We start from the raw sequence: 5,987 nt of genomic DNA on the forward strand, positions 1-5,987 counted from the left end.
GTATACGTAGCAGCATTTATAAATCAAACGAGAGTAATGGTTCCCGGGCGCGACAACAGATGGCGCAAGTTCTGATGGTGGTCTTAACCGGGAGGGTTTTTAACTTTTACCATTATTGCCGGTTCAAACTGTTTGAGAAACGGTGGCGTGTAAAGCGTTGTATTATGTGCTTGGCTTTAGAGAACTTAGATTGGGGTATTTTGTACCTGCTGTTTACAGAAAACTACTGCTGTAATAACATAACACTACTATATTTTAAAAACTAAAAGATAATATTGCGACCGTGACAGGACTCGAACCTGCAATCTTCGGATCCGAAGTCCGACGCCTTATCCATTAGGCCACACGGCCCTTGTATCATGTAGTCGAAAATGCTGTCCAAATATTAAAATAATCGATCAGCCGGCCTAGCCAAGGTTACAATCGCTATCGCTTCGACAACGAAAAGCATTATGTCTCTCTATCACTCTTCCATATTAGTGCGACAGTGACAGTTGCGTTTCGATCGCTACGGAGCGTAAGCGATTGGCATCTTGGCTACGCGGCCTGTATACATTGGAACGGAAAACTGTAAATACTATATTTTATGTAACTAACACTATAGTTCGTTTTTTTTAACATTAGAAAGAGACCACGCAATCTTGACGTGTCTTTTAATTAAAAACACTTTTTAAAAATCAGTCACTATTACTATGAAAGCAAAATAATGTAAATATTTAATCGTATATGATTCATAATTGTTACCTACATATTTGCCGTGACTTTTACAAATTAAGTGTGTTTCAATAAAAAGACACGTCAAGATTGTTTGTCTTTTTTTAGTGCAAAAAAAACGAACTATAGGTATTCGTTTGTTTTCCTGAGGCTTTTTAATATTGCGTGTCTGTTGTTTTTGTTTTTTAGGGTTCCGCACCCTAACTGGAACTCTATTCAGCAAGCTGCAGTACGGCATGATTTTCCAAACACTGGTATGGAAATACTGTCGAAATAGACTGATGGTAATTTTCTGAGAACCAATGACACAATAAAAACAATTGCATAAATTACTTAAATACTTATCGATCAAGAAAAAATTGTCAATTCAGTAGTTAATTAAGAAAACGAAGTCCAAAACGCCGTTGAAAATACTTCCATTGTTATATAAAAACTCAAAATCGTTTCCGCGTTAAAATGTATATAAAAAAAAGACCAACCGTCAAAAGGCAGAGTGCAACCTTTTGCCATCAACGCATGTCACCAGTCACCAAGACCTGTGTGCATGCAACAAAGGCTTAATTTTCGGGTCTTGATGGGAGAAATGATGGGTCAGGGTATACTGGTGCTGTCTGGTACCGCCTCAAGGCGAGCTTTTGTTTTAAAGAACAGTTGAGCGATTGTCTCTCACGTTTTCTGATGTGTTCCATTTTTGTTTCGTAAATGTTTCTTTTGTCCGAATTAAGGGCCAGATGTACCGCGAAAACAGAAAGTCGAAAAATGGCGGGAATCTTTTTCTTTCACTCCAATGAAGGCGTAATTAGAGTGATAGAGAAAGATGCCCGCAATTTGCGAACTTCGATTTTCGCGGTTATAGGCCAGTTGTTATAGGTATTGAAAGAAACCTTACTCAAATGCTTAGGTATAGGTACCTACCTAATGTGTTTTTTTGTTTACGAAATAAAAGGATATTTTTAAAATCTATATTTCTCTGTCTATTGAAGCTATATTTGGTAGTGCCGCCGCATGAAAATATTATTTGGGACAATATTTTGCTTTATAATAATCGGCCCAAATTTTTGTAAAATGCAGTCAGCGAGAAAAAAATATTTTCACAAAAAACTTATTGTTGATTTTATTTTTTCTAGATCAAAGGCGAGGCCAAAATATGTTTGACGATTCTATTTTTATCTAATTATTTAGAAGCTATCCGAGGAACTTTACAAACCACCAATAAAAGTATGCTTAGAATTATTTTATATAAGAAAATCATTATTTTTCATCATTATATCTGTTAATTTAATAATAGGTAATAACTCCACGGCCGACTTTGGCCACGGCGACTGCTGTCAACTCCGTTGCTGTATTGTTTTAGTAAAAGTAGTTAGTTACATTGGAAGAAACGTTTAAGTTTACTTTTAAAGTTAGGTCTTATTTTGGTCGATTGTGAATATAATACCTTTAAACGAGCAATTCTTGTATACATATTTATTTTTATTTTTTTATATATTTCGGGGATCTCGGAAACGACTCTAACGATTTCGATGAAATTTTTTATATGCGGATTTTCGGGGCCGTAAAATCGATCTAGCTGGGAAAACGCGCATTATTGAGTTTTCATATGTTTTCCGAACAAAGCTCGGTCTCCCAGATATTATTAATTATGATAGTAATGTTTAACGTACCTATGCCAGTTCGCCTAAGCATCGGTTCGCCTGGAATACACAGTCCCCGGGACATAAAACAACGGAGACCCAATATAGGCGATCGCACCACATTACAAGAGACGTATAATGACCTTTACGGCTACCGGTACAAAGCTGATACTATCATACAGTAGGACAGGTTTGTGCTGACTGTACCACGGCACATAAAAAACGGGCCAAGATTCGAGTCATACTCAGTGTATGGTTCCGTAGTTACCTTTCTGTTACAATTCTGTCAGCGCTTAGTACATAGGTACGTTTTTTGCGATAACTTTGAAACTGGCTTATCCCGTTCGCTATAGTTTATTAAGCTTTATTTCCACGATTTTTTTGATGTTTTGGAAGCATGGTTCAAAACCTACTACTACTACTACTACTACTACTACTACTACTACGACGTAGATACTAGTTAAAAAAACCGGCCTAGTGCGAGTCGGACTCGCATTCCAAGGGTTCCGTACATTGCACAATTTTTAACAATGCATTTTTTTATGTGAAACGTGAGTGAAATGTCTTTAAAAAATCCGTAGGGGTCGTATCAAAAACTAAGTAATTAAGTCCGACTCACGCTTGACTGTACATTTCTAATAAGGTTTTCTGTCATCTATAGACCTAATTAACAAGACCCAGTAGTTTCGGAGATAAAGGGGGGGGGGGGAATGGTAATTGTTTGCCTATTTTCTTGAATTACTTCTAAACTGTTAATTCGAAAATTAAAAAAAAAATATTTTAGATCCTTACAATAAGTTCTTTCATTTGATATGTAGCGCTATATAATTTGAAAACCTAATTTTTTAAATTTTCTCATTTAGCCCCCAAAAGTGACCCCTATGTGGGCGTTTTCAGAAATAAATATCAAAAACCCGATTCTCACAGATCCCGGTGTTTTTGGGTTCTTTCAACTCATAATCACTAGCATATTCAATTCTAATGATAAAATAAAATGTCCCAAAAATTTGTATGAAAATTTGTACACTCCACTACGTCACTCACATACAAGTGAAAAAATTTTTCATACTAAAACGTGACGTAATGGAATGGACATTTTGGATCATCTTTTTTTTTATGGTGGGATGGAGAATGCTGTCGATTCTGAGTAGAATGAGCCCAAGAACGTCCAGATGTGAAAGAATCAGGTTTTCAATATTTATTTCAGAAAACGCCCATGTATAAACTTCATTTGTTTTTGTTACATGTCCGTCTTTGGGTCACAAACTTACATATGTGTACCAAATTTCAACTTAATTGGTCCAGTAGTTCCGGAGAAAATCGGCTGTGACAGACGGACAGACAGACGCACGAGTGATCCTATAAGGGTTCCGTTTTTTCCTTTTAAGGTACGAAAGCCTAAAAAGCGACTGCCATCTTACATAGCATTTAGAAAAGTAAGCTGTGTTGAAATTTGACAAGTTTCACAATTTACCTTATGTTTTTCCGCGATCAGCTTTTTAAAAGGGCCTACTGTCTCTATTTCTTGTATGACAGCACCAAACAAAACACAAGGCGGCCGCACTAATGGGTTATTGTGCTCATAAATACCTATTACGAGTTCAGTGCGTCGCGTAATGTCTCTTACGGTACCATTCCGATTCAGACGGCATCAGCACTGCTAGCATAACTTACGGCCCGGCCATGACCTTGCGTGACCGGCGGCGGCGACGGCGGCAACCATAGGTGGGATGGAGAGGTACGATAGCTGTGACTCGCTACAACTACCTATTTCGAGATAAAATATTCTCTCGTCTTTACGTCAAACTGCGAGTCGAATAGTCTACGCGATATTTAAGAACGCGACGCGATTTGCTCTCGTGGGTGGTTTACTTGTACTTTTTTTGCAAAATTTATGAAAAAATTACAAAAAAAAGGTAAACAATCTTGACGTGTCTTTTTATTGTAAAATATTTTTGAAAAATAAGTCACGGGAATTATGTAACATTATGAATCATAATTAGGGAATGCAATCCCGCATGAGGAACTCAATCCCGGTATTCCGCGGGATTGCCATTTTAAGTCCCGCGGGATCCCGGTATTTGCGGGATCCCGCAAGTTAGTATACAATTTTACGAATTAGTACTAAATTTGAAGGTTGAAAACAAAAAGTAAACTAAAATTAGAAATAGTACATTTTGTATTAAAAGAATACGGTATAATGACAGTAATCAAGATTTTAAGAACGTGTGTAAAGGCTTAATTAACGCGATTTCGTAAGTCCTGTACCACTCGTGGCACACACAATGTTTTTCATCACACCTGTGAGGAAAAAAGAGGGAAAACAATAAAAAATCTGCCTAATTTCGGACGTACCTACATAACAAAATTCCCTGGGTACAAATTTAAGATTTACGGACCGCGTCGCCTACGTAAAATAACACCTTTTACGAGCAAGTGTGATGAAATAAATAGATAAATTCGGGGAAAATGCTCTTCCGTGCATTTAGGCTCCGTGAAGAATTTTCGCCAGTAGGCACGTGCCCGAGCCTGTGTTCCTTGTAGTAACACGTAAGAACCACGTCGCTCTTCGATCCCGCAAATCCCGCGGGATCCCGCTTGATTTACGAGCGGGATTAATCCCGCAAATTGCATGCGGGATCCCGGTATTTCGGGATCCTGGTATCCCGGTATTGCATTCCCTAATCATAATATATACGATTATTTACATTCTTCTGCTTTCATAAGTAATAGTTACTGATTTTTAAAAAGCGTTTTTTCAAATAAAAGCAGGTCAAGATCGCGTAGTCTGTTACTAATGCTAAAAAACCGGGCAAGTGCGAGTCGGACTCGCGCACGAAGGGTTCCGTACCATAATTAAAAAAAAAAAACAAAAATAAAGCAAAAAAAAACGGTCACCAATCCAAGTACTGACCACTCCCGACGTTGCTTAACTTTGGTCAAAAATCACGTTTGTTGTACGGGAGCCCCATTTAAATCTTTATTTTATTCTGTTTTTAGTATTTGTTGTTATAGCGGCAACAGAAATACATCATCTGTGAAAATTTCAACCGTCTCGCTATCACGGTTCGTGAGATACAGCCTGGTGACAGACGGTCGGACGGACGGACGGACGGACGGACGGACAGCGAAGTCTTAGTAATAGGGTCCCGTTTTACACTTTGGGTACGGAACCCTAAAAAACGAACTACTTACATATAAGTTTATTCCGTCATTTATTTTATCAAAGAAATCGACAGATACAGCGGCAGTAACGTAGCTTGCTTGTTTGCATTGGTGGGTGGGTGGTGGATTGTTGGCGCGCTGCAATACTGCAGCAGTAACGCTGCAATCTGAATCCGAATGGTACCTTAAATATTTGTTCGTCATTGTATCAGGTTACGCGTGCGTACAGTTTCAGACAATACGTTTTAATACTATAAGAGGCTTATCTATAAATATGTTATTCATATATGTAAATAGCGTAGGGTTGAAGGGCGTTTTCAATTGGGAATTCTGGGAAATTTCCGGAATCGTATGAAGATTTAAATGAAATCCTTGTATTGTTTGGTAAAGAAAAATATACAACCAGTTAGTTAAATAAATAATAAGTTAGTTAAATAATAATATGTATAAGGCAATAATTTTGTTAATATCAAA

The 5,987-nt window shown here is 37.6% G+C and overlaps 1 non-coding gene across 1 annotated transcript; it reads right to left on the minus strand.

Annotated features, from left to right (window-relative positions):
• Positions 1 to 278: 278 nt before the first annotated feature.
• Trnar-ucg (transfer RNA arginine (anticodon UCG)) lies at positions 279 to 351 on the minus strand. The gene has a single exon. It is a non-coding gene; the product is annotated as a tRNA-Arg (tRNA).
• Positions 352 to 5,987: the final 5,636 nt, after the last annotated feature.

This window comes from Cydia fagiglandana, chromosome 12, assembly GCF_963556715.1.
Source record: "Cydia fagiglandana chromosome 12, ilCydFagi1.1, whole genome shotgun sequence".
Lineage (NCBI taxonomy): Eukaryota > Metazoa > Arthropoda > Insecta > Lepidoptera > Tortricidae > Cydia > Cydia fagiglandana.